The sequence below is a fragment of the Bos indicus genome, chromosome 7 (genome assembly GCF_029378745.1).
Source record: "Bos indicus isolate NIAB-ARS_2022 breed Sahiwal x Tharparkar chromosome 7, NIAB-ARS_B.indTharparkar_mat_pri_1.0, whole genome shotgun sequence".
NCBI lineage: Eukaryota > Metazoa > Chordata > Mammalia > Artiodactyla > Bovidae > Bos > Bos indicus.
This window is the reverse complement of record NC_091766.1, coordinates 7,650,515-7,659,635: the sequence shown is the minus strand read 5'-3', so window position 1 is coordinate 7,659,635 and position 9,121 is coordinate 7,650,515. Positions and strand designations below refer to the sequence as shown.

Sequence of the window (9,121 nt, the reverse complement as noted above, 5' to 3'; positions counted from 1 at the left end):
CCCCTCATTAAGTCTGTAACTGCATCCAGAACTTATTTTTTTTGATAAATCAAAAGGCTTCGGAATGGTGGTCCTCCGGGGAGGAAATCTGGACATCTTTGCCCTTTCTTCAATTTCTTTATGGTTTACTATAGTTTTAACTCTGGAGCTCATTAAGAGGGGACCATTATTTTCTCATAGCTTCAGGCTTCTCTGTTTGACCTGGCCCTTGCCTGAATCTGGACAGTCTTGAGGGGAGATGTCTCCCCTCAAGCCTGCAGCCTGTACTTCAGGTTCCCTAGATGGCCTTGAAATAAGAGCTTGGACCTTTGCTCTCCGGGGTTTTTTCTCCCCCCTTTGACAGATAGTTTTGGGGATCCAGTATGTGCAAGGTCATTTGCTTTGCTCTGGGGAGACCATGGGGAGCTGGAGGCCAGCTGTGAGTCCTCCTACCTGCCTGCCCTCTTTCCCAAATCAGACCAGGCAATGGTATGTGCCTCATGTCTGGAGGCTGGCTGACTCTATCCAGGCTCTTCTGGAGCAGGTGAGCTGGCCAAGGACAATATCCTAGCTGGAGGAATCAAGGTGGCTAGCAGGAGATGGGTGGAGTGGGAGGAGTAGAAAAAGAGTCTGTGGTGCCTGTTGAATCTGGAAATCTTCCTGGTTGCAGAGCCCCAGGCGGGTGGGTTGGACCCGAGATCCAGAGGGAGCAGGAGAGCTAGCTCCCAAGGGCTGTTGGAGTTTGAGGATTTCTGGGGATCCCAGAGGAGGCTCCTGGGGGCCTGCTGGTGCTGGCTTACGGACCCCTGTTCCAGCTTGGGAGCAGGCCCTGGATTAGGGGCCATGAGGGGTGCTGGTATGGGAGGTGGGTCCTAGAGAGTGGTCCAGAGGGGGATAAAGGCGCCAAAGGCAGTCAGGACAGCAGGAAGCCTGATGGTTTGGGGCCTCTGGGTATCTTAAGTCTGTCTCTTCACCTGTCTCTATCTCAGCATCTTGTTCTCCATCTTTCCACCTGTCACTCTCTCTCACTGAGGCCTCCGGTGTCTTTCCCTTTCTGCTCCTGTCCACACCTCCATGTCTCCACGTCTCTCATTTTCTCCCGTCTCTGGGGGCCGCGCCTCAGTCCCCGCCCAGAGGCTGTTGAGATCGGGGGCGTGCCCGGGGCGGGCCACCCGTCCCGGCCGGCCGGCGGGGCGGCTTAAAGGGCTGGGTTGTCTGACTGTGCGGTCAGAGCCGAGGTTGCGGTTCAGGCAGATCTGGATCGAGGGCGGGAGGCCGAGACCCGCAGGGTGAGTGCGTGTGGGGAAGGGCGGGCTGTAACCTAAGAGGGGCGGCAGCCCAGCGCGGTAACCCGAGGTGCACCAGCTCTCGGGCTGGTACCACGGGTGCGAGCGGCTGAGCGCGGCGGCTGACGTGGGCACCGCGGGCCCCAGGGATCCCCAGGACCCAAGAGGGGACTGCCTGTAAGGGACTCTGGGGTGTGTGTGTGTGTGTGTGTGTGTGTGTGTGTGTGTGTGTGTGTGTGTGTATTCCCGACCGTATCTCCGACCGTCTGTGCATCTGTGTGAAGTTTCTCCTGTTGTAAGCCTAGGAGTCCTGGATACATGCTTCTCTCCGGGTTTCCATGCAGACCCAGATCTTAAGAAGGCACAGGCTCCTCATCAGGTCATTGTAGACGCATCCAAGCCCAGCCCTATGACGCCTCCTTAAGACTGATCGGGGTCACTGGGATTTCACTTCACCTTGTCTTAAAGGGAAGCCTGCATGCCGCTGGTGAACTTTTAGGCTTGTGGTTCCGCCTGGGTCACACACCTCGCAGGCATAGAGCCTCCAAGAGCCCCTCTATGAAAAGAGGATGCCTGCCTAGGTCCCCACAGTTGGCTGTGAGGATTGTGTGAGGTCCTGCTGTTGTTCCCAGCTGATGTCTGTCGTATAATAAGGAAATTATGTTGCCTTGTGTCCCAGGGGTCAGAACTGGCCCGCTTGGACCACGGGGTGGCTAGCCAGCTGGGAGCACCACAAGGCAACTGAGGCCCATCAGCTGATAAGTCTCAGGCTGGAGGTAGGAGGGAAACAGTTGGGGAGCTGGGATTTGAACAAACCAGCCCTGGCTGACCCCAAAATCCTGGGTACTTTCCGATGGCTGCCGCCTCTCGGTATAGCCCAGCTTGGGTTTCGGAGCAGTAACATTAGATCCAGACTAGTGTCCCGCCGTGACCTGAGTTTGTATCTGCAGAGGTGCTTGGATGACTCTGGGGACATTCAGAGACTGGGACCTCATTTCTCCTCCCTGGTAAGACATGGGCATGATTCTTTAAATCCTCGAATGGCAGGGCAACAATAATGAATGTGATGGCAGTACCAACCTCCATGAGAGAGACCTTAGATCAAGGACTTCTTGTCCTTGATCAAGCACTGAGCTGAGCCGATTAAAAATCGTGGAAATGTCATCTCAGCCCCAGGAAGTGGGTAATACGGTCCCTGTCTTTTGGATGAGGAAACAGGCTCCAGGAGGTGTACAGACACTCCCCTGAGGCAGAGCTTCATGGAGTCCTTTTCGAGGTGCACATCCAAGTGTGGTTACTCTGGATGGACAGAGACAACTGCAGCCCGGGAATGAGCTAGATTACTGGTGTCTTTTAAGCTTCTTTTTCTGTCAGGATTTCCTTTGGGCCAAAGTAACTGCAAGCAAATGCCTACAATATGCCCAAAGCTGTGTTGAGACTCCCCGACTTCACACCCTGAACTGCCAACTTGGCCCTGCCCTTGAAACTGCTCCCCTGAATCTCTTTCTCAGAAGCCCAGAAATTTGGGGGTAGGCCCCCTTCTGGCTCATACCATCTGGGGCTTGGCACTTTAGAAAAGTAAGAGTTGCACCTGGGACAGCCCTTTGGCATAGATGGGGGTCACAGGGGCAGACTGTCTTGAATACAGGCTGCGAGACGGGATGGAGAGCAGGGCTGGGATGTGAGGTATTGGGGCCAGTCAGTGTTGGGTACTTGTTTGTCAGGCCACTTTGTGGGTGGGGGCAGAGGTAGGATGCGTAGTACCTGTGGCTCAAGGAGAGGTAGACATATGGTTTCTGGTGGGTCAGTGTTCACATTGCTGCATTCCTTCTCAGGAGGCCACACGCCTTGAATGATGAGTCCACGTTTGCAGGCTGGGCTAACCTGACAAACCAGTGCTCCATGGGTGTGGGCTGGCTTTGGAGCCAGTCGCTGGCATCTCCATCTTCAGATAATGACCGCCCAAGTAGGGTGGGCGGGGTCACCTCTGCCACGGCAGGTCTGCCGAAGGCCTTTCTTGGCTTCTGGAATGAGATTGGGGGCTGGTGCAGAGAGGAACCGGCGTGCCAGCATCCCACATGGTCTTGAGAGTGCCAGCTTTGAATTTCTCTCACTTCCATAAAATGCTAATAGAAATAGGAATAATGGCTGAAATTTTGCATGCTATGTGCCAAGCCTTATCTCACTGAAGTGTTCCAAACATCCTTAAGGGGGAGGTCCTGTTATTATTAACCCATTTTACAGATTGGAAAATGGAAGCTGAGGATGGGGACTGGGCCCACTCCAGGCTGCTTACTTGGGGAGGGGCAGATCTGTGATTTGAATCCAAAATGCATTTTGAAGGATAATGCAACCCCCTAACACCTCTTCGTTTTATTTTTAATTTTTTTTAATTGAAGTACAATATATATACCGGAAAGTGCACATTCTAGAACTGGTGTTTCCTCACAGTGAAACATGTCACCAGCACCATATTAAGAAAAGGAATAGCTGCCTGCATCCCCAAATATGCTTCTCTGCTTTTTTTGTATTCTTTTTGATTATGGTTTATCATAGGATATTGAATATAGTTCACTGTGCTATCAATTAATTAGTTTTTCTTAAAAAAGAGAATTATTATTTTTTTTTTAATTTAACTTTATTTCTTTTTAAATGGAGGATAATTGCTTTACAATGTTGTGTTGCTTTCTGTGATACATCATCATGAATCAGCCAGAGGTATACATATGTCCCTTCCATCTTGAACCTCCCTCCCACCTCGCACCCCATCCCTACCATCTAGGTTGTCACAGAGCACCAGGCTGAACACCCTGTTATACAGCAATTTCCCATTAGCTCTCTGTTTTACATTTGGTAATGTATGTATTTCAATGCTCCCCTCCCAATTCTAGACTTTACCTTTTAGAGCAGTGTTAGGTTTAAAGAAAAATTACCCAGAAAGTACAGAGCTCCAACACCTGCCCCCCACAACTCCCTTGTTATTAACACCTCTCATCAGCATGGTGCATTTGTTACAATTTATGAACCAATATAGAACATTATAACTAATCAAAGTCCACAGTTTAAAGTAGAGTTCATTATTTGGGTTGTACAATTCACTAATTTTCACAGTTAAAACAATTTTGAGTGGTCAATATGTGCTCAGTTCAGTTCAGTTGCTCAGTCATGTCTGACTCTTTGCGACACCATGGACTGCAGCACACCAGGCCTCCCTGTCCATCACCAAATCCTGGAGTTTACCCAAATTCATGTTCATTGAGTTCATTGAGTCGGTGATGCCACCCAACCATCTCATCCTCTGTCGTCCCCTTTTCCTTCCACCTTCAATCTTTCCCAGCATCAGGGTCTTTTCAAATGAGTCAGTTTTTCGCATCAGGTGACCAAAGTATTGGTGTTTCAGCTTCAGCATCAGTCCTTCCAATAAATATTCAGGACTGATCTCCTTTAGGATGAACTGGTTGGATCTCCTTGAAGTCCAAGGGACTCTCAAGAGTCTTCTCCAACACCACAGTTCAAAAGTGTCAATTCTTTAGTGCTCAGCTTTCTTTATAGTCCAACTCTCACATCTGTACATGACTACTGGAAAAATCATAGCTTTGACTAGAAGTACCTTTTTTGGTAAATTTATTTCTCTGCTTTTTAATATGCTGTCTAGGTTGGTCACAACTTTTCTTCCAAGGAACAAGCATCTTTTAATTTCATGGCTGCAGTCACCATCTGCAGTGATTTTGAAGCCCAAAAAGATAAAGTCTGTCATTGTTTCCATTGTTTTCCCATCTATTTGCCATGAAGTGATGGGACCGGATGCCATGATCTTAGTTTTCTGAAAGCTGAGTTTTAATCCAACTTTTTCACTCTCCTCTTTCACTTTCATCAAGAGGTTCTTAAGTTCTTCACGTTCGGCCATAAGGGTGGCGTCATCTGCATATCTGAGGTTATTGATATTTCTCCCAGCAATCTTGATTCCAGCTTGTGCTTCCTCCAGCCCAGCGTTTCTCATGATGTACTCTGCATATAAGTTAAATAAGCAGGGTGACAATATACAGCCTTGACGTACCCCTTTCACGATTTGGAACCAGTCTGTTGTTCCATGTCCAGTTCTAACTGTTGCTTCCTGACCTGCATACAGGTTTCTCAAGAGGCAGGTCAGGTGGTCTGGTGTTCCCATCTCTTTTAGAATTTTCCACAGTTTGTTGTGATCCACACAGTCAAAGGCTTTGGCATAAAGCCTCTGAATAAAGCAGAAGTAGATGTTGGCTTCTATTACTGCTACTTCGGAGAAGGCAATGGCAACCCACTCAGGTACTCTTGCCTGGCAAATCCCATGGACGGAGGGGCCTGGTGGGCTGCATGCAGTCCATGGGGTCACATGGAGTCGCATGGAGTCGGACATGACTGAGCGACTTCACTTTCACTTTTCACTTTTATGCATTGGAGAAGGAAATGGCAACCCACTCCAGTGTTCTTGCCTGGAGAATCCCAGGGATGGGGGAGCCTGATGGGCTGTCGTCTGTGGGGTTGCACAGAGTCGGACACAACTGAAGTGACTTAGCAACTGCTACTTCAATATGTGCTCATATTGAAGCACATGTTGTATATAGTGTATATAATAGTGTAGGGTATAGAAAGTCAGAAAGTCCCCCAAGGTTGGAGAGGGAAAGGTGAGTCTCTCTTCTAGTCCTGCTCCAAGTTTCTCCAGTTTCCTTCCAGAGGCAGCCACCAGGATAAATTTCCCATGGGTCCTCAAACTTTGTATTGCACTTAAAAAATTGAGGCAAAATTAATCTAATATAAAATAACTAAAAATACTTTTGTGTTTAGTTATGCATTTATTTGGCTGTGCTGGGTCTTAGTTGCTGGACACAGGATCTTCGAGCTTCATTGCAACATGCAGGATGTTTTAGCTGCAGCATATGGAATCTAGTTTCCAAACTGGGGATCGAACCTGGGGCCCCTAGCATTGGGACCTGGGAATCTTAGCCATTGGACCACCAGGGATGTCCCTAAAATAACTATTTTAAAGGGAACAATCCAGTGACATTTAGTATCAGTACATTCACAATGTTGTGCAATCATTACATGTATCTATTTCCAAAACATTTTCATCAGCCTGAAAGGAGATCCCATACCTATTAGCAGTCACTTCCCCTTCCCCACCCTCAGCCCCTGGCAACCACGAATCTGCTTTCTGTCTCTATGGATTTACCTACTCTGAATATCTCATATAAATCGGATTATACAATACACGGGCTTTTGTGTCTTGCTTCTTTCACTCAGCATGATATTTCTGAGGTTCATCCATGTTGTAGCATGTGTCAATGCTTCATTCCTTTATGTGGCTGAATAATATTCCACTGCAATGGCACCCCACTCCAGTACTCTTGCCTGGAAAATCCCATGGATGGAGGAGCCTGGTGGACTGCAGTCCATGGGGTCTCTAAGAGTCGGACACGACTGAGCGACTTCACTTTCCCTTTTCACTTTCATGCATTGGAGAAGGAAATGGCAAACCACTCTAGTGTTCTTGCCTGGAGAATCCCAGGGACGGGGGAGCCTGGTGGGCTGCCGTCCGTGGGGTCGCACAGAGTCGGACATGATTGAAGTGACTTAGCAGCAGTAGTATAGATACACCATGTGATATTTATCCACCATCAATTGATGGACATTTGGGTTGCTCCCATCTTTTGGTGGTTGTCAACAGTGTTGCTATGAATATTTGTACACAAGTATCTAAGTCACTGTTTTCAATTCTTTTGGCTATACACCTCAGGCTTCCCTGATAGCTCAGTTGGTAAAGAATCTGCCTGCAATGCCGGAGACCCTGGTTCGATTCCTGGGTTGGGAAGCTCTGCTGGAGAAGGGATTGGCTACCCACTCCAGTATTCTTGGGCTTCCCCTGTGGCTCAGCTGGTAAAGAATCTACCTGCAGTGCAGGAGACCTGGGTTCAAATCCTGGGTTGGGAAGATCCCCTGAAGAAGGGAAAGGCTACCCACTTCAGTATTCTGGCCTGGAGAATTCCATGGATTCTATAGTCCATGGGGTCACAAAGAGTCAGACACAACTGAATGACTTTCACTTCACTAGGAGTGGAGGGTCATCGGGTGATTCTGTATTTAACTTTTTGTGAGACCACCGAACTGTTTCCTACAGCAGTTGCAGCACCTCAAAACTTTTTGTAGCACCTTCTTTTGGGGGAGGGGCATTAGACTGAAGTGCTCTTGTTTGAGGAACCCAGCTGAAAAAAGTAAAGGAACTCCTCACTGCACCCATTTATTGAGCTCTTCCCATTAGCATCAGATGGACCTCTTTCTTTTATTCCCATTATGTGGATGAGAAAATTGAGGCTCCCAGGGTGAGAACCAGTTAGGGACCCACAGCATGTGTGTTTTCTTCTGCAAGGAGTAGAGCTGATGTCTGCTCTGGGAAAGACTGCAGCCTGTTCCTGGCCTGGGGGATGATGAGGTGGGGAACAGGGTTTCTCTGGTCCTCCCTTTCCAGCAACCCACCTGGAGCAGGGACCTCTTTCCCAGAGATCATGCTTTATCTTGTTCCAATTTCTTCCCATTTCAATTCAGGAAGACATTTCGTTGGTTGGGATATCAGCTGGGATTTTCCTGGGTGGAGGAGGGGGCTTTTGCTGCAACTCCACTAAAGAACCCCTCAATTACCTCTGAGGGTTACTAGAAAAATGAAAGACATGCCTGACTGTGAAAGCCGCCGCATACAGCAGGTACTCAACAATTCTGTCAAGAACAAAGGAGGGGAGGTAGATGATTGCAGTAAAATGAACCGTTAGGGGCAGGGCTGGGCCTGGAGGATGAGGGGAAGTCAGCATGGGCAGAGCTGGGGGAAAGACATGCCAGGTGGAGACAATAGCATGTGCAAAGGCTCAGAGGTAGGAATGAACTTGGCCTGTGGCTGCAGTGGCCAGAGTTGAGTGAGTCACGGGGGAAGTGGTGGGAGACACAATTGGAGGGGGTCAGTAGGGACAGGCTATACAGGGCATTGGGATCCATGGAATTAGCCTGAATTGTTTTCAGAGTAAAATAGGGGGACCATAGGAGGAAGGGGAAAGTCATGTCTGATTTAATTTTAGAAAGAGCCTTCTGGCTGCTGTGTGGAGAATAGACTGCTGGCAGACAAGGATGGAGCTCAGGGGACCAATGGGAGGAGGCTACCACAGTGGTGACATAGGTTGGAAAGATGCTGACGGAGAAAAATGAACGGAAGTGAAGGATGTTTAGGATGGAGCTGACAACAGATTGGATGGAGGAAGAAGGAGGGAGGTAGGAGGTGAGGTGAATCTGAGGGTCTGGGGGGTACCTTTGGGGGAATATCCAGGAGTTGGCTGGCCCTACTGCGGGGCACTGAGACAAGGGAGGGACCTCAGAGATGGGTCTTGGCAGCCAGGGGAGGGGTTGAGTCTCAGGAGGCATGCAGAGAAGGTGAGGAGAGGACCACCCAGGCCCAAGCTCTAAGGAGCACCAGCATTTACAAACCGAGTGAGGAAAGCAGGGGCCAGGTCCAAAACAGACTGACAAAGGGGATCTTTGTGGCTGAGGTGGAGAATGGGCAGGGTTCACCTCCCAAAGGGCTTTGGATGCCAGGGTTGGGGAGTGGGGAGCCATGGACAGAGTTAGACCAAAGGCATGACAAGCCTTTAGAACGGTTGTGTGTATGGTGGCTGGGATGGGAGGCAGACTGTTGGATGTGGCCCAGGTGGCCTGTTTATATATATATATATATATATATATATATATATATATATATATAACATTTTATTGAAATATAGTTACTTTAAGGCTTCCCATGTGGCACAGTGGTAAAGAATCTGCATGCCAAGCAGAAGATGCAA

General features: G+C 48.8%; 1 protein-coding gene across 1 annotated transcript in view; it reads left to right on the top strand.

Annotated features, from left to right (window-relative positions):
• The first annotated feature begins 1,147 nt into the window (after positions 1 to 1,147).
• The window catches only part of CYP4F22 (cytochrome P450 family 4 subfamily F member 22), a 35,647-nt gene continuing 27,673 nt past the window's right edge, over positions 1,148 to 9,121 (top strand). Inside the window, exon 1 of the mRNA XM_070792619.1 lies at positions 1,148 to 1,268. The gene's annotated coding sequence lies outside the window, so the exon portion shown is untranslated. The remainder of the gene's footprint in view (positions 1,269 to 9,121) is intronic.